Source organism: Saimiri boliviensis, chromosome 10, assembly GCF_048565385.1.
Source record: "Saimiri boliviensis isolate mSaiBol1 chromosome 10, mSaiBol1.pri, whole genome shotgun sequence".
NCBI classification, from domain to species: Eukaryota; Metazoa; Chordata; class Mammalia; order Primates; family Cebidae; genus Saimiri; species Saimiri boliviensis.
In genome coordinates, this window is record NC_133458.1 from 85,332,283 (window position 1) to 85,359,170 (window position 26,888).

General features: G+C 37.6%; 1 protein-coding gene across 2 annotated transcripts in view; it reads left to right on the forward strand.

The window, feature by feature from the left end:
* The window catches only part of HDAC9 (histone deacetylase 9), a 1,049,458-nt gene that overhangs the window by 991,449 nt on the left and 31,121 nt on the right, over nucleotides 1-26,888 (forward strand). The window lies entirely within an intron of this gene.

Sequence of the window (26,888 nt, forward strand, 5' to 3'; positions counted from 1 at the left end):
CATACTTTGCATAATACTCTCATTCCATCATATGTTAAAAAAAACCCAAAACTTCCTCTAATAGCTCAATTTCTGTTATATTTTTATCCACGAATGATAACATGGTTGCAGAACTAGTTTACATCTCGGTAATTAGGTGCACTACAGATTTGAACCTATCATTAGGATGCTTTTAAATAGATCAAGTCCTTATTGTTAACTAAATTCTTGCTACTGGTAACCACACATTGAGATATGAAGCAATTAAGTGGTAATAGTATTGAGGCAACCATAGTAGTTCTGCCCAAAGGTTCCAATCACACTTTCCTAATTGGTGATCCATATTTCACTGCATAATAAAAATAAGAAGAGAAACTCATCTCTATAGAGCCTTTGAAAACTTTTCTTCATCCCTTAGCATTACATAGACTATTCTATTGCCAACACAGCACAATCAATGAGTTAGAGCACTTTGCAACCAAGAATATGTATTCAAAGATTATACTTGGGGAAACTGCAAGAGGAAAGACTGAGACTTGGGAATAGTGAATAGTGTCTCTGAGTTAGGAAACTAAAGTTCCAGCACTTAGCAGAAATTTGTGAAAGGAGAGCAAAATAGAATAAACAGTTTTAGTTAGCAACGGCCATCCCTCAGCCAAACTAATAATTACCAGTCTCTTTTAGGAAGGAAAAACTGGAAAACTACCACAAAACTAACAATGTAAGCTTTACAATTTGTTTCCTAAGAGTCTGTATATTAAACCATATACAGTTTTCATTATAAATATGGGTTACTTTCCTGACAAAAGAACTTCAAGTATGACTACATAAAAACCATATTTCCTAGATTCAAAAACATATTAAAATTGTAACCTTTATGAAAATTGTATGTATTTTGTAATCACTGTCAAAAGAAACTTTGCCAGTTGCTAAGTAGAAAAATAAGCAATAAAACACCAATTGTAGTTTCTTCCTATAGAGTTATAAATGCAACCATGCATAAGAGAAATATTTTTGCCTACCATTGACTTTTTCAACTCAATTAATTATGTATTGGTGCCAGAAATATTATTTATATTTTGAATTTGTAAAAGACTCATAATCAGATTTGATTGTGCTGTTGAAGAAAATGTTGTTGAATTGTGAAATCGATTGAAAAACACTGCACACATTTAATTTAGTTTTTAATTTTTCTGAAAGACTGTTACAAAATAAATGATGCATATTGCAATTGAGGAAATATGGTAGCTACCTATACTAGTCATTGATAAAATTATGAGTCTTCTTTCCAAGAAAATGCATTTATATATGTGTATCAATAATATTTTTCCTAAATGCCAAATGAACAAAAATTAACTACCAGAAGCCAATTCATGGATACTTGATTAAGAATCTGGATCTATATTATTAAATATTTACTCAGAACATACCTATCTCATACAACTCAATAGTAGGAAGAAAAAAAACCCAATTTTAAAAGAGACATATGATTAAAATATACAGCTCTCCAAAGAAGATGTATTAATGGCCATCAGGAGATGCACATAAAAAGATGCCTGACATCATTAGCCATCAGAGAAATGCAAATGGAAACAAGATTCCACTTCACACCCACTAAGATGGCTAGAATAAAAAAGTCAGATGGTAACAGGTGTTGAAAAGGAGGTAGAAAAATCAGAACATTCATACACTACTGGTGGGAATGTAAAATGGTACATTCACTATGGAACATACTCTGGTAGCTCCTCAAATGGTTAAGCATAGAGCTATCATATGGCTCAGCAACTCACTCCTGGCTACATACACTCAAGGGGAATGAAAGCATACAGCCAAACTAAAACTTGTACATGAATGTTTATAGCAGCATTAATTATAACAGTGAAGAAGTGGAAAGAACTCAAATTTCCATCAGCTGATGAATGGATAAGCAAATTGTACACCCATATACGGTCATAAAGAGAACTGACATACTGATACTTTGCTGCAACATTGATAAACGTTGAAAACACTAGGCTAAGTGAAAAAAGTCACAAAAGATTTCACAAAAGATTTCCTATTATTTAATTCCATTTATATAAAATGTCCAAAATAGGCAAATCAACAAAGACAAAAAGTAGATTAGTGATTGTTTAGGAAAAGTTGGGGATAGGAGAATAGAAAGATAACAGTTAAATAGTATCAATTTATTTTTGAGATGACAAAAATGTTATAAAATTTACTGTGCTGGTCTTTCCACTATAAATTTATTAAAAAGCATTGTTTTTTATGTTTTAAATGCTGAACTGTATGCTATGTATACTATATCTCAGTAATCTACTTTTTAACATATCAGTTGTAGGACAGAACAATGTTTAGAAAATTTGAAAGGGCATATGACCTAGTATTTTTTCCCCATTGAAGGCTTGTGTTAATTATACCTCTGTTTCTGACTCATTAACCTGCAATTCATCAGTGTGGCTTCTGAGGCAGCATTTGCTGACTAAGGAATTGATAGATTTTTTTTACTTAGTGAACCTTGGTTGGATGCTTTTCTTTTTTCCCTCTGAACCATAATGCTGTGCTTGAGAGCATTAGTTTTAACCTAGTTCTGGAAAGGTTCATTTCCAATTCCAAACTTAGATCTCAGGGATTGCAAGGAAGTCTTACATTCTGTAAAAAATGCAGAACATACTATTTTCTGTAATTTGAATGATGAAGTAGATTTCATGTGACACTGAGGAGCAAGATAGCAAGTTCAAAAGCCCAGAGTTTTTAGACATATATAAATTAATACATAGCAAAGCCTGAAATGTGCTTTGCAGTAGTTCTTGTTCCCGTGGCTGAGATATTGGTGGAAATGAGGAAGGCTGCTATGTAGGTCCTGCCAAGAAGAGATAGGAGGAGCAGTCCCGGCAAGGGCTTCTCCTGACTTACTTTCATGCACTAACTTTCTGCTAGCTCTCCTATACAAGTTATGTGTGTGGAAGAAAAATAAAAACAAAATTTTCTGTGAAAGGCGAATAGTGGGAAAGACAAAAGAGATAGTATGGCTATTTATCAGGTATTTAACTGCAGAATTGAAGGTCTGCAGCGATACTGACTCAGAATTATGTAGGAGACACTGGCAGCCCCAAATCCTCAAGACTGACAGCACTGAACATGTACCATTTGTTAGAGTAGCAAGTATGGTATTGCCCTAAGACATGAAATTATGTGCTAATTTCCCTGACCCTAAGAAGTTTACTATGTTTTCTAGGTTTTTCTGGTTGATTGTGTGGTTTGAATGCACACAGTTAACAGGACTATTACCAAAAAATGTATCGTGGCTTGCAAAGAGTGACATACAAGATATATTTTACATTTATCTATTTTTCTATTCCACTATATCTGTACCTAGTGGCAATAATCAAAACACTTTTTGCAAAAATGTGCCAAGATTATAAAATTAAACCAGATATTAACTTGTTAGTGCCTAGCTCTTCTTCTGACCCAACAGAAACCCACCTATTATTTTTAAGACAGAAACAGCTTTAAAACCCTTCCCAATGCTGGGGAATAGCCATCGTTATTTCCAACTGTGCTTGTGGTGAGTCACTGCAAGTAAATTAGATTTACCAAGAGAAAGGTAGGAGCTGAAGGTGAAAACAATTTACCCCACTGAAATAATACTATTTAGGAGTCCAACCTCCTAACCCTCATCTCTCTCTCTCTTTCTCTCTCAAACACACACACTCTCTCTCTGTTGCACTTTTCACTGCAGCTGGGAGAGAACTTAAGTGTCCCCAAGGCTAGTAACAAATTCAGATTTGAGGTAGTGAGTTGGTGCTGTTAGTTTCACGGCAGCCATGCTGGCATTAGACAGAAACATGAGAAATTCTGTTTTCAACATGCACAGAATTGGAAAGGAGGAGAAAAGGTCTGAGAAGTAGCTTTTCTTCTTTTCGGCAAAAGCGAAGCGTAATATTTTCATGTTTTCTGTGATAATAATGACCACAATAATAACAAGATTGAGTGGTTTTTAGGAAGTATCAAGTGTCAGATGCTGGTCTAAATCTTTTACGTAAATAATCTCATTTATCCTACACACCATTATGGATAGGTAACATTATTACTTGACTTAGCAAATGTAAAAACAGTGTAGAGAGAGTGGGCACCTTGCACAGTATCACATTGCTGAGCTGGCACAAGGGAGATTTGAATCAAAAGCATTGACCTTGGAGGCCAAGGACCTCACCCATGTGTGTCAGTCAGTGGTGATCTTGGGTAAGTGAACAAAACACGTGGCCTGCGCATTAGTTCAACTCACCAACCATTTATTTAAAATCTTCTGTGTACAATAAGAATCATGAAATCCAAATAGATTTCTTCCTACCCCATATTAAAATTCAATCACTAGAATTAAATATGGAAGAGAAAATTTTACTTAATTTATATTTAGAATTATTATTCTTGTGGTTGAAAAGAGCAGCTTTCGGTCATATGCATACAATACAATGTTTAATTGATAAAGCATTAAAAAGCACATGAGACTGGGATTACAGATTGATCAATAGTCTGTGAACATGACTTAAACGTCCTATATAAAGTACCGTAAAGTTAAAAGAAGTCTCCCTGTTGAATAGTCATGACAGAATTGCTGCTTAAAAATAGATCAATCATATGATTTAAACAATTCCTCTGGAGGATAAGGAGGGGACATGAAGAAACAGGAATATTTAAAACATTAAAAAGTCCTTCTAGGGGCTTGAGAACAAATGCAGCTTTAACAATGTGGGCACCAAGCCCAAAACTGCCAAGTTGCCTTTGGGGATAAAGACATTTAACTGTGTTCCTAAATGTATAACAAAACAGACTGCTTTCCTCTTCTCCTACCTCCCCTGTAATAAACAGTCAAAGATGCACCGTGTGAAAATAATGCATTTGAGCTTTGAGACCATATGCTGACACTGAGAATCTAAAATGGGCTGACTCATGAGCCTTGTGAATTTTTCTTCATTGTTCTGATTAATAAGGTTAGTTTAAGTCAAGTTATGAGAAAACCAGTCGAGCAAAGACAGATCATTCTTCTTTCTTTTTAGAAAATACCACCCAGCTTTTAATTACACATGCTGTATTTATAAAAAGAAGTCAATATTTTGTTGCACTTTACTAACAAGAAAAACTGTATTTTGAAACAATTTTAAGCAGAATATATAAAAATATTATTAAGTTGTACCTGGCTAGGTTTCCCCAGACCCACTAGAGTAGTCGTTTTGACTAGAGAGATATAAGTAAGGGGTGAAGTCATGGTATTTGGAACCTGAGAGACTTAAACAGAACTCATGAGTCTGTCAGTTAATGACTGTGGAATCCTGGATAAGTTATTCAAACCTCTCTGAACTTTATTACCTTATTTTTGAAATGGGGGTTATATATATTACACTGTGAGTTACTTTAAGAATTAGAGATAATATATATATATGCCTAGTTACTAGCACTAATTTCCATTATAAACAACTGATTGTTAATCTGATAAGCTAATTGGCTCACAAGTATGGCTCCTAACCGAGATGTTCTTTGATCTGACTGTGACTACTACCATAGTTTCATTGCTTTATCTCTATTTAAGTGTTTTGGTTTTACTAAAAATGTTGGACTCATAGGAAATCCTGGTATTTTTATTGCTCCTGTGATACGCAAAGTACAAGATGAAATGAAGAGTAATGTGGGGTCCAAATTTTAGCCTCTTATTTAAAACAACCACCTTAATACTTATTCATCAAATATGTATGTAGCTTTGTTGCATGCCTAACATTGGCATTACAGTGGTGACCAAAAAACACAATGCCCGGTTTCTATCAAATTGGCATTTGTAGAATAAGGTGGGAATGAGAGGGCTAGAGCTACTTGGTTGGAAAGGCAAGAAACAAAGGCTATGGAGAAACCTAAGGCAGGTTTACAGATGTGCTGTGAATAGTTTATGTGAATCTATGTGAGAAAGAACAGCCATTAGAACAGTTGCTCTCCCCTAACACAATGAAATAAGTATTTTTCAGATTATTTGAATGTTTTCATGTCCTGAGTGACCACTTTCAATCTTAATTCTGAGTCTGCTTAATTATTTCAGCACTTTTTGAAATCCAAAAGCTGTGTCAGTATATCTCCCATGAATCCCACCTGTAACTGTCAGGACTATAAATTGAATACATTGTAAGTGTTCTGTAATATCAGTAGGAATTGAGGGAAGAAATTTTAGTACCGTAGGGTACTTGAGGCAGCATCTTTTCAATACTGCTTGGGCAGAGAAAGGGCTCTGTTATGGGTCAAACTGTGTCTCCTAAAAATTCATATGTGAAACTCCTAATCCCTAGTAGTACCTCACAATGTGACTATATTTGGAGATAGAGTCTTTAAAAAGGTATATATGACTAAATGAGGTCACTAGTGCAGGCCCTCATTCAATATGACTAGTGTCCTCATAAGAAAATGAGACTAGGAGGCAGGCACAGAGGAAAGGCCATGTGAAGACACAGGGAGGTGACCTTCTGCAAGCCAAAGAGAGTCTTCAGACGAAACCAAACCTGCAGACACCATGATCATGAACTTCTAGCCTCCAAAATTATGAGATAATAAATTATTGTTGTTTAAGCCATACAGTTTGTGGTCCTCTGTTATGGCAGCTCTAGGTAATTAATTCAGACTCCAATGTAATATAAAAGCCATTCAATCCATTTGTCTTCCCAGTAATTTATTTTTTAGGTTATTTAACTTCAGCTCATAGTAAGAATATAGAATTATAAACATTGCTTAACATTTATGAAAGAGCCTCAGTTACCACCCTCTAGGAACAAAGATGTGCCTTTCCCACCCCTAATATTTTTGGTTGTTTCCTTTTTGGCATAAAGGTAAGGTATTAAACTAGGACTGGACCTCCACATTTCTTCTTTATGAAAGAGCGATATTCTTTCCACTATACAATGCTCTATTCTAAGTTGAACTATTCTGAAAAACAAATTACATTTCCACTGAAATGATCTTAGTAGAGATAGAAAAAAACTGTTTCTTAATTACTTTCTCAATTTTTAATTTTTCTCTCTAACTTACTTTTCTCACACCATCAAAGGCAGGGGGTGGACAGGGTAACAGGTTACTAAACAGTAGCTGTCAGCAGGAAATGATTTGGGATTGCATGGGTTAGTTCTTTCTCATTCATATTTCAGAGTTTAACAGAAAGTTGGAATGCTGGGCCAGTAGAGCAGGAAATTCTTTACAAGCCTCCACTTCCACATCTGCTGCCTCTTTTTTAGTCCATCTGCTGAAGTTCAACAGTGTCCCCAAGTTTCCTCAATTAAGTTTTCAGTAGGCAATTCTTTGCTAGTAGATTGATGTTTTTGGTAAATGAAAGACCCCAAGCCCTTTATTTTTTCAGAAAGATTCATACTGTAAAAATGTTAGTAAAGAGCTAATGGGAATGGAACTTTTCATATACAGTCTGTGCCACACATATATCCACATAGCTATTAGAAAAGTACATTTGCAAGGTGCTTTATTTCTAAAATTCTTCTTAATCATTGTCTCCTGTAATCCTCAAAAAAACTGTGCCAATAAGTAGGCAGTTGTTTCTCTTGGTAATAGGGTGTGAAAGAAGGGAAGATGAGTGGCAGGGATGTTAACCAACTCACTCAGCCAATAGGCAGAGCTGGAGCCCAGGTCTCTGGAGGCCATCTAGCACATTCCCTTACATAAAAGTACAGAAAGCCTGTGCTTATGTGGACACGTTTAAGATTTTTTTGACAATCTGAATATATCAGCTGTTTCTTTTTTTAAAAATCTAATAGTTTGATTAAAATTACTAAGCAATCACTTGAAAAGAATTACTTTGGTTGTATATGTACCCACTGCCTTAGGGTCTGGGGTACATGGGACACGGGTATGCTTTGTTATGTCCTTGGGATTCAGGGCAATTAATGTTCTGTTTCTCCTGTTGCCTATTTAGCACACAGCAAGGCTGGCCTGTTTGAGCATCCTCATGTGATCCTTGATTGCATTACAAAATATGATCAAAAGACTCTACCTCAATGGGCATGATTGTGCTGCTTGCTAAACTCAATGGCAATTTATTTAAATATGATACTCTGCAGGAGAACTCCTTCAAAGAAAAGGCACAACAGGCAGTTTATCATTTCCATTCAAGGCATTTGGAGTTATTACCTTGTGAAAGCATTGGGGGAAACAAGGATAATGCTGGTAGAAGAGTTAAAATGTGATATGATCATAAGCCCTATTCTCTATGCACAATGCGAGTTATGTCCTAGAGTTAATAGCTTGGTGGTCCCTGTTAACACAAATCAGCCTTCCAAACAGAGGAAAGGGATGGGCGTGGGTGGTAAGGAAATTGGGATCATGGATTCTAGACAATAATGCCTCTGAGATAATCGTGTGATGCAAGCATATTACTATTCAGTGTGTGACAGAGTACTGCTAATTCACTCAAAAACTAAATCAGGCAAATATAAATTAAAGCATGTGCAGGATTTGATTTTTAAAGAAAAGAGCAATTAGCACTGCAGTATGCGCACATCTGCAATAATCCTGTTTGATGCATCTTCTATTAATTTACTTTATTGGAGAGGGGGAAGAAATCAGGTCAACAGAAGAAAATGCATAGCTTTGGCCACTACAAAGCATTTCTAAACATTGACTAAGTTTGCTATATAAATGTGTCAAATGTCCTTTAAGCCCTGAGTAGAAAGGCAAACCTGTCTCTTATTTGTGAAGCTGTGATTTTTAAACTTACAAAGTTTAATTTTTAGAAGTGAGTTAATGACAACTTTTGTTCACGTACTCATTTTTCTCTCTGGTAACATGCTTCCCATGTTTATGGGAAAAATATGTTAAATAGTAGGATTAATAAATTCATTTATTTACATATAACTGCAACTAAATTAAATCTCTGATTTGTAATATGCAATGTGAAAAATTATAACTGTACTCCTGAATCTGGAAATACTTCATTGTATAACCTTCATTCAACAATATGTTTTAAACATTTCTATGTCGAAGTATAGAAAACAATAATTTAGATCTAAACTAATATACAAAAATTCAATCAGTATAGAAAGTATTTCTGGAATACAGCAATTAATCCTTTCCAAACTATAAGAATATTTTAACTCCTAGATTAATGGGTTGTTAAATATTTCTTACTATATATTTGTTATTTTACCAGTATTTTCTGAAATCACTAGCATGGGCAGGCAAATTATTAGTTTTCAATCAATTTAATTGCATGTTGAATAATAAATATTTCTTAAAGCTCTTTTTTTTAAAAAAAAATTGCATTTGGTAAGGTAAAGTGTATGTCAAAAACAACAACACGATTTTTTTCCTTTAAAATTAGAAGCAGTCTATTCTTTCTAATTTATGTCAACTCATCTTCAGCTTTTGATTCCAAACATGCTTACTTTAAATAACTGATACATTTGTATATTACTACTTTTCTTTTTCATTTAGGAAGAAAGAAAATTATATGGCTGTAAGTGAAGCAATACATTATTTATAGATTAATGATCATTGTTTAATTATTTGGGCAAAACTTCAGCTCAAGAGAAATATGTTTAAAGTATACTATGTTCTAACCATTATAAGAGGATGTACTTTGAATAAAATTATCAGGATTATATCTATAACTTAAGGATTGTCAGTCTTTCTATTTTTATAGATTTAAAACACTTAAAGCATTGTGCTCAATTTAAGAAAATACTTTGATATAAACTAAGCTTTATTATGATAAATTATGTGTTGAATAATTTCTTTAAAACTAAACTACTTTTGACATAAATCCTATAATTAAAAAATCCCAAATATCTTTTTTGTATTATTTAATAAATGTTAAAATGGAAACAACAGGTAACTATAAGGTCTTGAGGAAAAGTGTTATGTAATTTAAGTAAATTCAGTACAATATAATAGCAAATCAGATTAAATGTTTTTATTAATTGAAATTTGCTTTCTGCAGAACTTACAAATTTCAGTTCATATATAATAATGTTTGGAAAATAACACTTAAAAAACATACTATACAAACATTGAACCTTTGCTTCCATGTCATGTCCATAAATGAGACCCTTTATTTCCAAGATCTAATCTGTGTGAACAGCCTGAATTTTTGGTCTCTTAAGTGAGATTAGTAGAATAGATTTGAAGCACTGCTTCTACCATAAACCACATGCATAGATAATACAAGTGAATGTTACTTCTAAAAATTTATTTGAGAATATCATATTTGTTAAGTCTATACCATTAAGTATATCTATACCACAGACCACAATTTACATTGTTATATTAGAATTCTTTGATTTTATAATTTTTATCTAAGTGTTAAAGTTAGACAAGAATTAGTGTTTATGAAAAACATTATTTTATATCAAGTAAATGTAAATGTTAGTATCTCAGATAAATTGCACTAACTATGCATGCCCTCTACCACACACTCTGCCAAAATAGTTTTTGTTTTTGTTTTAGTCTTAATGTTTCCATATTTGTGGGTTGGGTACTACCTGTCATACTTCAGAGTTCTAAAGACCCTAGGACACAGAGCCGGATCAGAACTTCTGCATTAAGTCTCAATTTCCTGGCTTTTTGAAGGATTCCACAGGTCTATAATGTCTCTTTAGTATTGGCTTTTTTGTGTGGTTTAATATTTCTAAAAGCAGTAAATTATTTCCAGTGTATATAAAAAAGACAAATTTCTCCGTAGTTAGTGACCACAAAACAAAACAAGAAACAGAAATACTCCAGAGCATAGATCCTAAGAAAGTTTCAAATTTTAAACCTTATTTTAAGATCATAGGTGAAAAAAGAAGATTTTGATGAAGAATTTGGAACTGATATTTTAAAGACTTCTTGCCAATATATATTGCTGTATCTATCATTTCCATTATCAGTAATAAGGGTGCTAATCATTACGTAAGCATACACACTCATTGTCTCAAAGGCATATAATGTAACTATGAGCTGTTGAATAAGACTAATATTGACTTGTAAAGATATGAATAATTTATGGTAGGCTCTTAATCTTTGATTCAAAGAATTAATAAGAAGTACTTTCTTTTAACAAGAAAATAGTGAAGCAAAACTATTAGCAAATGACTTCTAATAGCAAGAACATGTTATTAGTTTATCCCTGTTTTGTTTTTGCTCTTAGATCTCAAGATTTTCTTTTTATTTTATAACTATAGTAATTTGAGATTCAAAAAGTGTTTGGTGTTTTAAAATAATCCTTCACTTTGCAGCCTTTAGTTACGATTTTAGAAAACACAACATCTTAAAAGATTCTATATATTTAAAATTTGGCAGCTACCAGAAAAAAATTCTGGACAACTTAACCCATTTATGATGGAGTTTTCAATTTTTTGTGTGAAAAAATTAGACCTTGGCAATGACCTTGAGCAGTAGGATATAAAAAACTCCCACAAGCTTATCATTCCAATAATGGAACACTAGGCATAAGTAATTTAGAGAAGTAATTTAAAATTGTATTTTACTGAGGCATTGTCAGACATATTCAGTTACCAAAATGATAGTGCTAGTGATATATCTATTTTGCTACATAACTATAAACACCTAGATGCTCAGATTAATTCATTTAAGTGGCTAAGGAACACAGCTAATAATTGGCAGAGCTTAGACTCAACTTGTCTTTCTTTTTCCATTTATATTCCAAACAAATCCAACTACACATCAGAAAGGGAACTTTTATTTAGCGTAAAATTAACAATGCAAGAAGACCTCATAACTTCAAAATAAAGACACATATGCCAATGAGAAGGGCAACATTAATGGTTTGATTACTATGTATACAAAAAAGAAGAGCAAAATGTATATGGATCATAAAGCAATCATAAAACAGAAACATTTTTAAAACACCTTTTTATGTTGCTAAACTTTTACCTCTTTCAAACTTCACCAAAGACAGCACAAAGCAATAGAGATTTCATGTACAAGAGACTAATAATGACAAAATGCAGTGCAGATTCTAGACTCTCAAATTCAGGCGAAATAAAATAATCAAGTATTTAACTTTAAAAAAAATCATTACTCCTGCTTGTTTATGCATATTTCTTCTGGAGCAGATCAAAACTAAGCTGAGAACCTAGATGGTATGCACAGATAAAGAAATGGGCGTATCACTTCAAGATTTCTACCCCGATATGGTAAAACCAATGTTATATATGGAACAGCTTTTTCTAAACGTTCTAAATTACATAGCTTGGTTCTGAGAATTTCTAAGCTTAGAAAATTAGAGGACACAGTTCTAGGATTTTTTTCTTTTTTACATAAACAATTACAAGTAAGATGGACTAAGGAAAGCTGTAGTATATACGATGTTAGAGTGATTCCAGAACATGTTTCTGGCTTTCTGTAAGAATTTCACTACAAAAGATAGGTTCAATTTAGAAACTCACATTGAATATAAAAGAAAGGAAAACTAAAATAAATTTTTATTTAATAAATTGTCTTGTTTCAAATGTATAATTATTCTTGAATAAAAAATATAGTGTTCTTTTTTAGGATGTCCTCTCTGCCAAAAAATATATACTTGTTCCTTCTATTAGCTCCCTCGTTGGAATAAAATACTGAAGTTGTTTTACATCTGAAAGCAGAGTTGAGATTCCTTCCCAAACTTAACAATGGGTTTTAAAATTAAATGTAAATTGTGAAATGATGTCTCAAGAGGATATGAAAACATAGATGTTAAGTGGAATAACACAGTTAAAACTGTCAAACACTGAGTTAATAGTAAATTGTATAATGATGCCAAGGAGGCATAATCTAGATTTATTTCCAAGCTCTTCAGCCTAATAACTGTGATCTTGAAGCAGATGCCTGTGCTTGGAGATAATAAAGCAAAACAAAATTCCAGGACAGAATAAAATAGCTATAAATAAGTTAAAAATGAAAAATGCTTTCAAGTTTGAAAATGTGCAAGTAGCTTAATTAAAAATTATACGTATATATATCCATCTATATATGTATATTTGTACATGTATATGTATGTGTGTATATGTATATACCATATAGCATTATGGCTTTGCTCCCTGATTGAGATCAATGCACGCTTTCTTACTTATAAGGAAGTAAACTTTAAAAATCACACTCCCACTTTCTGTGTGCAAGCAATATCTTTCTATGTTTATACTCATTAATTTCACTAGAAGCTGTGTGCTTTTCTGGAAAAGTAAGGTCCACATGTTTCTTTATCTTTGACATTTCCAAAGTTGTTTCTATTTTCTCCCTTGCTTTGGAAACTTTTTCTTATATGCACAAGAGTGCCTTTTCTTAGAGATTTTCCTTTTGAAAAAAGAAGGAGCAGATAAATGGGATATCACAGAAGCACAGCCATGTGAATGGTACATGGGCTTCTGTTTCCAGCAGTAACAAAGACTTCACTGTGTGCCCTCAGGTGAGTCACTTAACCCTGCTGTGTCCCAACTGCTCCACCTGCAAATTTAATAATCACCTTTGCCACTCATCTTCCTCTCGGGGTTGTTTTGAGTGTGTCACAGTCATTTATTTGATCCATTCAAGAAACACCCAATGCCCTTGGACCTTTGAATGTGCATACCCAAGTGCAAGCTCAGTTATGAAATATCCAACAGCAATACTTTCTCACTAAAAGAGACAAAGAGCAGCCAATTGAAGAATGCCAGACTCAAAGGACATGTTGAAGGCCTTTGAGATTCTCAGATGAAAGGGTTTATGTAAAAATAGTGTTGTTACTACCTAGGCAAAGAAAAATGCTCACATTTTCTCTCAGCATTCAAGAGACCAATATAGTGGTGCCCTCTGCTTCCCTTTGATATTTCATTTGCGTTTAGTTTGATGACAATATAGATAAATCCTCCATTTGGTGCCATTGGACCAGGGTTACATTTCAGTGTGTGGAAAATGACAAAATGAAAAAGTAAAGCCTTTGAAAGAAAGTGAAAATAAATGTGATAGCCAAAGCCAAATAATAGTCAGAGTATATTTAAAGTCTATTAAAGAGCAGCAGTCAGGGTATCAAATACACACTCTTTCATCCTCTGTGGTCAGCCTACTATGTGGACCACCTGCCTTAAATTACACAAGTTCACCACATCCCTGCAGTGAGGGGGGAAGGCAGGAGAAATATGGGGGTGGAGAAGCAGCTCCCTCCATTCATACTAATCACACAAATGGTAAAAATCTTTTTAGAATGCCTCTTTTCAATTCACAATCAATTACACTTCAGTCTCTAAACCACCACTCTTGGGTTTGGAATAATGTGTGTATATGTGCAATAAATAATTTGAAGTTTCAGTTTCTCAGCAGATACTGATTGACATGTACTGTTTAGTCATCAGTGATTATGCTATTTCAGAAAGCAACAGAACAATGTGGAGCTGTTTATTGCACAGGAATATATGAAAATGGAACCCTAATTGGCTGAATCAGGAGAAAAGACAGACCCTTCTGGACAGGCTGCTCCAGTTTGGTCAAGAATCACATGTGGACAGTCTATGTGGAGCTCTCACACAAAACAAATGGAGCTGATTTCACAGACATTACAATGCACTGATAATATGCTAGCCAAATTTCTTATTAGACTTAATAATTATTACTTTCGGGATACCATGGCTGCCACATATGGTTGTAAGAGATGTTCACTGAACAAGGGCACTTGGTCCACAGTGCAAAGAGTCCTGAAATAAGCCCTGCTCTGTACAATAAGATATCAGCCCTAAAGAAAAAGGGGACACTCTTTACTTATTTAGACAGAGAACTCATAAAGGCAAATGGCAACCCTGGGCTCCACAGCCATTTTAAATATAAAACACCTAAAATAAGTGTCTGAATCATAATGTTTTATAAATGTTTTTGAACATCTTTTGTGCTTACCTGGGCTTTCAATCTAAACATAAACTCAGAAGAGAAGTGTATTAATCCTCCTGCCCCCCCCCCCCATAATAAAATGGGACTGTCAGTATTGTTGCTTTTCAGTCATTTCTGCCCAGGTTGTCCTATTGGTATAATGGTGATAATTAGCATATTTAGTTCAAAGGAACAAAAATGCCATGTGCCAGGCACTAAGCAAAGTGCTAGAATTACATCACTGGGCTGGACAGGTACCTGTATACCAAAAGCATATAGTCTAATAAGTGACTACTAATTACCTAATTTTTGCTACAGATTGATGAAAAGATAAAATAGAAAACGGAAAGAAATAATGTTGTTGGGCTCACTTCCATTAGTTTTGTAGATATGGTAGCCCTTTGCTACATGCACACAGGGACCTCCAGTGCGCATGTAGCAAAATATACACAAGGTGAGACCACGCTTCTCTGATTAGAGACTTCTTCCTTCATTATCATGAGCATAGCATGATCACTTCTGCATAGTCCTTAGACCATAGTCAGAATCCAAGAAATGTTTGTTGACTGAATAATCATTCATTTGTTCAACTGAAGGCAGTGTCACAGTGGCCAGCCATTTAGCCTGTCACTTGAAGAAAAGTGCTTGAGGAAGAATGAACATTTCAACATGACTTCTTACTGATCTACAATTTTAACTCCATTTATACAGCCAGATAACTGAGTACGTGATTTATAGGAATAAATGAGAGTCATCTGTGGCTGCATATTTGCATTAGTCCACACACTTTTTACATAAGTTATTACTTTTGTGAAATGTGCTACCTACACTCTGATTACAAGTTGTTCTTTACATCAATAATTCATGAAAACCCACTAGGAGAGCATGTCAGATATAAGAATGGCACCACAGATTACAGGTTAAAAAGGCCTCTGGGATCATCTGCACAGAGTAGGAAAAACCACTCATGGTCATTATCCTTTGGTTCTGCCTCATTCCATAATCACCCCGTGGGGCAAACTGCACTCCTGGTTTTTCTGACTAACAAACAATTCTGCACATGCTAGTTAAATTATCTTTCCTTTTCTATCAGCTTTCAATTCATACGAGTATTTTTAGTGGCAATTATCCTTATAAAAACCAAAAATAATGGTCTCAGGGCATTTTTTCAGAAGCAAGGCATTGTATCAGAAATTGTAAAATTTGAAATGAATTTGAAAGTATTTAGAAAGTTACATGTACTCAAAATATTACTACTAGAATTTTTAATTTAAATATATTCATTTTCAGTCTTAGAAAATGAAATGATATAATAGCTAAATAGTAATTCTTATTCCTGTAACTTGGCCTTTACAACTCACCAGGTGTTAAGTCTATACATAGAGTAGTGTCCAGTCTCATTATGTAAGAGACAATCATGGTCTTGTTATCTGCTTTGCTTATCTAAAACTTTGTAGTAAAAGAAAATGATACTGAGCCTTGGGGAATCCTTGTTCAGCTGAAGAAAATGAGTAGTTCTCGTACCCAGGCCAATTTTAGATTTTACTATTGTGCTCAAAGTTCAGAAATTATGCTTCCAAGTAGAGAAAAGAATGCTAGACTAGGCCAAATCATTCTTGGGCAAATGTCTCAAACATATTGGGCTTCAAGTCCTTCCTGTAAAATAAATGGTTAAAATAAATGAATCTAAACACTGAGAGAAATAGAAATTTTATTCCAATGTCGGAGGCCTATTGATAACCAAACAGAGAAAATATGGAAATCACCATGAGTTCAAAGTTGACATTGGAAACCACTTGTCTTAGAATGGAGAAAGAGACACCCAAAGCAACTTCTGAAAGCATTGTGAAGACAACCACAGTGAAAATCAGAAATAATGACAATAAAAAACCACTTCCCATGGTTTATCAGAGGAATGGTCCCAGAGCAGCATCTGATCTGACCGGCCAACTAACCTGAAATTTAACAGTTGAAGTTTGAGTGGCATGTTTATAAAATCGAATGCCTTCTGGAAGCTATAAGTGAAAATGAAACTGCATCTTATGAATAGAAGTGGCTACCAAAAGATTCTACTTATATTTTGGAGTTCACGTTAGGTCGCATATCAGTCTTGTTTGTCACAGCCAGCTATGGAAATAACACTACCAGTGTCACTTCCCAATGTCTCCACATCTCAGTCTGGCAAAATTATAGGTCAGGAAGAATACTTGGAAGAAACATTTCAGAAGGCAATTTGTGTTTGCTGTTAACAAAAATGGCTACACCAATGTATACCATCTCCCAATTCCACAGTAAATTATTTGCTACCACAGATATCACAGACAGTTTTATACAGAACACAAATGCCAAACATACCGAAGTTCAACACTAACTTTTTTTTTTTTTTAACACAAAGTAGAAGTGACCCCTTTGGCCACCAACCTGCTGCTCGTGCTAGTTTTAGAAACTCTGTCAGGAAGAATAAAAATTTCTGTGGCTTCAGGAACCTTTTGGGGGTATAAGGTCTTGATCAGCAAATATGAAAGTATATTGTAAGATTTCCTCTTAATATCAATACTTAGTATCACGTTTGGGGTCTTGTAAGTGTTCCCATATGTTTCAGAAACAATTAAATTTTTATTGACATTTTGGCCTTCCTCCTAAAGATGAATATCCTTCAGCTGTTAAACATTTGATAGGTTTGAAGTTGGGAAAGTTTTTTATTTAATATTTTTATGCTTTTGAATATGTACATACAGAAAAGGCAAGAGGTTACCTGAGTCTTCTAAAGTAGTAATCAAACTCTAGGAAAAAGGCAGTGACTTTCAAAAACCCTTCTGGCTGTCTCGTTAGAGAGAGAAGGGAATAATCAGTAGACCTTTGTCATATGATTAAGCTTATCAAATCAGGATCGGTTCCACATACACCAGTTAGCTCTGATCTGGTTTTTTGTTTTGTAACATTATGAAGAATGAGGAAAGCTTGTGCATTGGAAAATAAGTTTGTTTAAAGGGTCTCGAATTAATTAATTTCTTTCACCTGGGAAATCAGACTTACTCTTCCAAGAGGAAGGCAAACCGCTGACCTTCAAGTTACTAACATCCACAGGGCTTGAAAAGAGAAAGGAGGATGTAGCCTCATCAAAAAAGACTGAAATAGTCAGATATTGTTCCCCAAATATTACAGATTTCCAGTCTTGTAGGATTTTAAGCAAATAACCAGATTATCACTCTGGGGTAAACCTTCCTGGGTAAGCAATGCCCTGGCCGGACCCTCCTAACAGCTGCTCTCCTAGCCTCTGCGGCCAGTTCCTTCCTTAATTTGCCTTTACTTTGAGAAAGAAAAAAAGCAAAGTCCCCCATTCCCCGTCCCCAATCGGTTACATTTCAAAGGAGGAAAAATAACTGGAAAACGCCGTTTCCTTTGAGAAAAGGGTCCGCGGCGCTACTGCGGGTCTGGCCCACCTTTAGCTTCAGGTTGACAAATGCCTTCAGCGCGTTCTCAGCTCGGCTGGCCCTAGAGGTCCCCTAAAATCGCGTGAGCGTCCGCCCCGTCTGACCTGCCCCCCGCCGCGACGCACATTTCAGCTTTTCAGCTTCACGGTGGAGCTCGAAGTAATTGAGTCGGGAACGGTTATTTTTCCTGGCCTGGCCTCGCGGTTCTGAGCCTGCAGGGAGCTTTCGGAAAGACATCGCCTCCTCCCCCCGACTCCCCAGCAGCTTCTGAACCCTGCTCGGGTCTCCGCCCCGCGGGAACCAGGATTGCGATTCACTCCGAGGCGGCCAGAGGCTGAGGCCCAGGCTGACACCACCGGGGGTCCCAACGGAGGGTTTATTCTGCCCAGCTTCACATTTGGGGGTCAGATTGCATTAACGCCCAACCACCAACAGGGCGGGGAGCAGGTGGTTAATTGCACAAAATAGAGTTACAGCTTTGCAGGAAAGTGACTTGGTTTCCCTCTGTAGCTTTGTCGTCATTAAAAGCAAGTCCCTCCTCGCTCCTGAGCTGAAAGGCGGAGAAAGGTTATCAGCTGCTCCAGAAGGACGCCGGTACGCAGGGTCAGTTTAGGAAGACCCGCAGGCAGGCGTGTTAGGCGCGCGGGCTCCCACCCGCGTGGTTATGGGAGGCAAGTTTCCCTCATCCCTTCTTGGAAGGTAAGAGCTTCGACATCTGGAAGTGTCAGAAATGCTCCTTTTGCCATAAATCATCCTGAAAAGCATTCAAATCAGACAAGCGTCTAGAGACCCTTTAGACACTCCACCCCCAAAATCCTAGATCAAAGTGCAGTTCCTGGAACCATAAACACCTATTATATGCAAAATCCTACTTATCTGGAGGATGCTAAAACTGAGAGTAGAGGAAGGGGTAAGGGGCGGTTTTCGCTGTAAATTTCCCATGCAAATCTCAAAGTTTTTCTTAGCATTATCAACTACCTTCTTGGAGACAGGCTACAGCGCTTCTAAACCCGCCCAATACGCTTTTCTGCGATCCTCCGAACAGCTGGCCGGGGTATTTAGCACCCGGGACTGGACCTTCGCCTTCGCCATTTTTTCTTTCCAACCTGGAGAAGCAGGTGCGAGAGTCTGGGGCTTAGGAGGTGGAAGGCGGGGAAAGAGAATCCACTAGGTCCTAGGGTAGAGGACATGAATCGCTCCTCAGATATTACTCCAGGGCGGAAACCTGATTGCAAAGCGCTGTTCCTCCGAAAACTTGGAAAACCCGGAACAGAAAGCTCCCGCCCAGCCAATTTTAGCTCTCGCTGAACTCGCCCGCCAGCGTTAGGTTTGCACCTCAACTCTTTGTAAATCTCCGAGTCCTCTCGGAGGAAAGATCGTTAGGGGGACGAGAACACTAAGAGGGGACCTGGAGGGCAGAAATCGTCGATCCCAAGAGACCAACTTTGTCGCCTCAGAAATGAAAAGACGCCAACTTCCCTCCTGCTATTTCCTTGGTCAACCCAGAATCCACCGATTGTATTGAAATTTCCTGAAATCCCGAACAGGGATGGCCCGGTCAGCTTCTGAAACAGAGGCGGGGAACCGCAGGACTGGGGGGCAGGGAGGATCGGGAAGGACAGTCCTCTCCCCGCAGGCATTCCCAGCTGAGAGATGCGCTCGCTCGCAGCGCGTTTAAGGAGGGCGTTGGGAACCGCGCTGGCGGCGAACAGACTCCAGGGTCTAGATTATTCGACACATGTCTTTTATTCCTCACAATCCATTTCTTACAAGTGATTTATGAACGAATCTCTTTCATCAGGGACGGTTTTATCTGTCCACTGCTACAGATGACAGATGCGGCTGCTAAAATGCCTCATCCCTGCTGCCTAAAAAGTTGCTTCCCCCTTCCCAAATGCTGTTGCTTTTTCTCTGGCGGTCCCCACCCCCTGCTTCTTCGTTCTCCTCCCCTCCCCAACCCCGTTTGCTGTCTTAGTTGCAATCCCTCTGGGTGGTTAAGTCAACAAAAAAGCGCCGAGCAGGGTCAGTAGGAAGCCAAGGCAGGCATACTTTGGGCAAGCCATCCTCCTGGTGCCACATTTGTTGGGGTCTTAAGCAGGCTCCCAGCCGGAGACCAGAAGAGCTTGCCCTTAAGGTGGGAGTTGCCTGCCTTCGGAAAGGAGAAGATGCGGTCCTCGCAGCCAAGTCCCATGGGCCTCGCTCTGCCCAGAAAAGGCGGGCGCTGGGGTAGGGAGCCGGTACACCAGGGGAAGCCTCAGCCTGCGGTTCGGTGTGGGCCGGGGCTCATCAGAACAACCGCTTTGGCTTAATTGGGGAGGGAAGGAGGCAACAGGAAAGGGGGAGAGGGGGAGAGGATCACGTTACGGAGCCTTCTAGTCCCTAATAGGTAAAGGAAAAGCGGAGTCTCTGAAGCGGTTATTAACAGTGTGTGTGTGTGTGTGTGTCTGTGTGTGTGTGTGTGTGTGTGTGTGTGCGCGCGCGCGCGCGCGCGCGCGTTAGTAGTATTTCATTAAAAGCATATCCTGGAACAAAGAATTGTTCTTTCATGTTTCTTTGCTTTGTTATTACTCCGACAGGAGTTCTAAAAACAGGATTTTTCAAATCAAAGGATCCCTAGATTTGTCTGCCCCTTCCCCCAGCCTCCTTTCCCTCCACCAAACAGTTCTTGGTATCGTTATCCCAGTATAGATTCTTTCTTATACTCTTGATTTAACCAGAGGACATTTAATAGCTGCCTGGATTAAATATTGCAGACTCCAGCCTGGGCTATTTGAAAATCCGGGTCGTGGACTGTGCCTAACATCAGAGGAGGAAAACTGATCTATGAGATGTGTTTTAAGTTTCACGTAGTCCCGCGGGGAGAGAAGGAAGAGGAAGAATGATTCTCAGCTACAGGTCCCTTTTATAGGTTACAAAGTTAGAAGTTTTAAAAGGTGTGTATTGAAATAGGGTAGAGAAAGAAGTCAGAGGTGGAATGAGGCAAAAGGCAACCTTAGTAAAAAGCTAACAGAAATTTCCTCTGTCATCATGTGCAAATGAGATTTATAAGAATATTTTTTAAAATATTGCTCTGGATGTCAGGATTCTTCCCGAGGAATGGAGTGCTGACTCCATTAGGGGTGCATTCAAAGACCTCTCTGAAAGACTTAATTGTCATTGCTAAATTTGCAGTAGGAAGATGCTTTCTGCTTCAAGTTTGCTTTCAACAGCAGTAACAATTCTTTGGTGTTAAGTTTCAGGAACAAAAGAAGAGAAATGTGGGCTGTTTTTGTCCAGTACTACGTTTAGAAAATGGAGGCACAGCAGTCCCAAAGGAGAGCTTTGCACAGGCAAATCTGGTGTTGGGGTTCGACCCAATATTTCTATATGGCCAGGAAAACCTAGAGAGGCAGGATCTGTTGCTCCTCAGCAACAGGATGTTTTGTGAGCTACAACCAAATAATGTGACGTGCACCCAAAGATAATAAATCAAGGTTAGGAATGACTGGATAGGTATTGAAATTGAATGCTATAGGAGAAAGAACCCATCTGTTTATTTGGTCTTGGGAATTTAAAAAATTATCAACCCTTACAGCTAATATGATCACTGACTATATTCCAATTCTGATTATGCCTGTAGTAAGCCCAAAAAAGAATAAGATAAACCCTGACAGTAAAATTGGATTTAATAACGTGGAAGAAAATACCCTGACTTATAAATTTTGTTTAGGGTGGCTATATAATAACGTAAGCCAGATATAATGTCAATTTAATAGAGATTTAGGGATAGTGTTCCATGTAAAAGAAGAATCACAGCACAGTTCCTTGAATATACCATCTTAATATATGGATAACAAATATTTAAAATCTTACTGTATGCCAAGACCCTGGCCTGAACCACATGTTAGCATTCACAGTAACCTCTATGAACATTCCTATTCAACGTGGAGAAAGGAATTGGACTCTCTTCCACATCTGGCCAACTGCTAATTCGTTTTAATTTTGTTTACAAGCTGCGCTTTCTTCTTGCATGACCAAAAAAAAAAAAAAAAAAAAAAAAAAAAAAAAAAAAAAAAAAAAAAAAAGCTTCCTCTGTTTACAAGTCATTTTAAAAAATCCTTTTCAATCAAACTGATCAGGTATCTTGGTAAAAGCCCTCCCCCATGGGCTCAGGGATTTCCCAAGTGCTGGGTCCTGGCCCCATGAGTAAGGAATCACCCGCTCATCTTTCAGCCCATGCAAGCATCTTGGAGGTTTAGAATCTGTCAGGCCTGGCATTCCTTCCCTCTTCTTATCACTCTCTACCCCTTCAAAAAGGCAATTGATTAGTTTCAGCTTTTCCAAACCGAGATCCGATATGTTTTTCAGGATCAAACGTCTTTGAGAAGTCCAGAGAGCAATGTGGGAAATGGGGAATGTGAAGAAGGAAAACAGGAGGGGGATGGTGAAATTCATCTCCTACCCTAACTCTCCAAAGGAACCTAGGGAATGGGCATGCTGGGCAGGAGATGAAATTGTGACTCCTGGAAGATCCACTTAACAACTTGTATCTTTCCTTTCTGAAAGCAAATATTTAAAGAAGAAAATAGATATCTAGAAAAGGAGGTTGATTTATGCCTGGATTGCTTTCCAAGCTTTTGCCTTTCTTGTATTTACAGGCGTGTCCCCATTTGCAAGTTGTACATCTGTTCTATTCACGTGACATTTCATAAAAGCCCTAACATCTGGGCAAGATAAACTTCCTTCGGGTACCTGCTTAACTTTTCACTTGTCAAACTCACATCACCCCCTAAGGCATCCCTTTCCCTCTCCTACTTGCCTCAGTGGTGGCCTCTGTGGGGGTGTCCTTTGTTCCAGACCTCCTACTCCCTACCCCCACCTCGCTGGCCCCCAGTTCCGTCTTCCCGAAATATCACCCCCTCCCATTGTCAACCTTTGCCCGTGGCCAGGTTCTTTGAGAGACTTCGGATTCTTAGTCTCCCACTTCAGGCCTTACTGTGCAGGTAAATGAGGGCAGCATTTTGAACCCAAGAAAAAAAGTCATATTTTTGATTCGGTCTTCAGTCAAAAAGCGAACCAAAAGGAAAACGGCCTAATACGCCATACAGACTCACAGTTAGGTCCAACAGTCCTTTATACATCAATACATTCCTCAATAAAGTGAAAGAAAAGAGCAGCTGATCTTGGTGGTAGTCTTTTCCTGAGCTTTCTCTAGTAGATACGAAAACTTCACGTTTTACAGAAATTTAATTTCACTTGCTGGAAATCTCCCCTCCCCCAAGAAGGCTGCCTTCTGGAATGAATGCTTTTAGAGTTGTTTTTTCTTTTCCTAACCCGGAATTTTGTTCCTCTGACTTTAGCCTGAATCACACGAAGAAGAGGCCATACTGACAAACCTGGGGCGGGGGGAGAAAAAAAAATAGAAGGAAAAGAAAATAGTCCACGTAAACAAGAAAGGAGGCAGTTGGAGGCCCTCACTGCAGCAAACCCCAAACGATCTCGTTGCAGGGCGCCCACAAAATCCAGGCTATAATTGAGTGTTTTCTTTGAGGTTTTCTGACCATGTGCTTTTTACCATGGTTACTACGACTCTGATTCCAGAAGCTGAATATTCATCATGATTCCATCCCAACCTTTCAGAAGGCTTATCTCGTTGGTCCTTACAAAGGAGAATCTAAAGGGGGCACGTCTGTGCCAGTGATTTTAACCTGCTCCACCTTCCAGTGACCTGCCACATGCTCCTTCTTACTTTATAGACATCTGGGAATTCCATACATGCCTTAAACTCCAATTACACACCTTCTTCAAAGGACACGTCCTTTGATTTGCTAAGAACATTAAGTGGGCTCACGTCCTGAGGCCTGAGGCCTTGAGACAAAAGTGAATGTTAAATGTATCCCATGTCGGTTTTTTTTTTTTTTCTTTTGAATTTAAACTGGGTCTATCTTTTGCTGTCCAGTAAATAAAGATAGCTAATAATCCTCCGGTTTGCACATTCGTGGGCTATCGAAGAGTTGGGAGGTTTCTGAGAAATGATGGGATTGCCGGCTTGGGCAAACATGAAGAAACCGATTCTCCTTCCACTTTGCCGGTGCACTTTCCTTCCACTTTCACTGGTGCTGGGGGCGGCGCACACTTTACGACTTATAAGCGGAAAATTCTGCCGAAGTGGTCCCCGGGGATCCCCGCCCGACCCCTGTCTGTCGCTAATGTGGGCCTGTCTCTGGAAATTCGAGGTTGGGCCTTTGCCTGAATCTGTTGCTGCTGCTCCCCTTGCTACCGCTGACACTTGGCGCCGCCGTCTCGGAGCAGCGGCCAGACGCGGGGCTAGGGGCCTTCCACGCAAACCTACGGAGGCACGGACATTGGCATTCTCCCCACCGCGCGGGCCGGGCCGCCACCCACGCAGGGGAGTCCGTGCCGGTGCCCCTTTCCCGCGCCCGCCGCAGGTGAGACCCTCGCTCCCCACGGAGTTCTGTTTGGGTTTCCGTGGCGGTTGTTCCCCGCAGGTTTGTTTGTTTTTCTTCAAATTACAGATGCAGGGAAAACCGCCTGACATCATGAGAGCGGGACAAACGTTCACTTTGAAGGATTCCTGGGCAGGACTTCAAGTGAAATCATATGCCTGAGAAGAACTTGATACCGGTCTAGAGAAAATAACCAGTTCTGACTTTGCCAAACCATGGAATGTGCAAAATGCTCTAGTTTTTTGCAAGAGGCCAAGTGTCCCTTAAAAAGCTTCATTATGAATATGAACCTTAAGACCGAAGGGTCAAGAAGCTTGTGCCGTTGTTGAGTGTGGGAAAAAATTTATACACATTGTGTAAGTTTTTGCTTTTTAACTTTACTTTATTAATAATATGTTTCACTTTGGGGAGGGTACCTGCAACTGTGCATGAATCATCTGTACATGTGCTTAGCATGCATGGGGACAAAAGGGGAAATGTGTATATGGGTAAAAAATTACTGCTTTCTTATGACTAAAGGCTATTAACCTGACCAAGTTATAAACAAGATAAAAATAATAAATAGCACAAATTTTAAATAAATAGCACATTCAATGTTTTTTAAAGGAAACATTCAATTTTCTACAATTTACCCAAAACGATTTAATACAATACTTTCCCCCAGCAAATGCATTCTGGCCGAAGGAAAAAGATCCCAAGTCGACTACCACATTAATTGGAAGGAGTTGGCTTCTCATTTCTGAATCAGAGGTAATTCATTCTATGTATTCCTTAAATAAGAGTAGGTAGCAAAAATAAAATGAAATGAAATAAAAAAGATATAATGGTGGAGGGAAAGAAACAGGTGGCTTCATTTCTATTCTAAAAAAGAATTTCGAAATTTATGTCTTGTGTATGGTGGGTAGGGATTACAGAGAGTCTGCAAGCTGGAAATGGCATTCTAGTAGTTAATATTTTTCATTGTGCAGTTGCCTCATTCAAAACAAAAGTATGTACCACCTATTTTTTAATTCATTTATTTCTCTGAAAATCTAGGGGGAAACATTACCTTCAGTTTAGTATTTAAAATTACTCACTATAAATACGGCGTTTGCTTGGCTCCAAAGTGTTTCCTCTTGTGAAAAAAGTGGAAAATGCAAAACACATTTAAAAAAAAAAAGAGAGAGAGAGAAGAAAAGCAAATGAAGAGCTACCTTTCTTTGACACATCTAGTTCTTATATTCAGAGTTAAGATAGCAATTACCTTCTCAGCAGTGATGGCCAGCTTCATCCTGATGTACCTCAAGAAATCTGAAATATCAAATAGTCAGACCAAGCTAGTGAACAAGGAGACTCTTCATTAATAATTTAGAAAATGGAGGTGGTTGGATGATACATACAAAAGAGAATTACCAACCGAATGCTTTCCCTAATCCTTCTAGGGCACTCTCTTTACATTTTTACTCTACCCAACACACACACACACACACACACACACACACACACACACACCACACACATAATCACCTTCCCTTTCTGTTATTTGCTAAAGGACTATCAAAATGCAAAATTAATAATAATACTTCTCCAAGATCTCAGTAATCTTTTAATGCAATTAAATGCTGCAGACTCCTTTTTGTAAAATGCTGTCTGAAATAGTCACAGTAAATTTATAATATTGTTATGTCAGCATTCTATGGTACTGTGTGGAGAAGAAAACAAAAACCTTCAGGCTATAAAATGACCTTGACCTGAGCTAAGCAAATGATCTGTTTGGATACATGCACTTATTAGTCATAGTTTGAATTAGGCACCAAAATAATTTTTCAGTTTGAAGGCTTCCCCAGTTACACTTAAATGCAGTAAATTGGATGTAAAAGAACTAAATGATACAAAATAACTATTTCTAATAATATTAATTATAAAAGCCAGTGTGTTCCTGGCCCAGAAATAACCAGAATGAAAAAAAAAATCAGACACCCCAGGTTGCCCATTATGTTTACTTAACTTCAGATTGTGTGTGTGTGTGTGTGTGTGTATATGGTCTTACCACAGAAAAATTCTGTGTAATTTTGGATGAAATGTATTTGTTAATGAATTGACTAGAAACTGCATATCTGTAGTATTTAAAACTGTAATGTTCCAACAGTTATCAAGGATACTGAAAGTTCAGGTTTCTTCATTATTTGTATTTTAT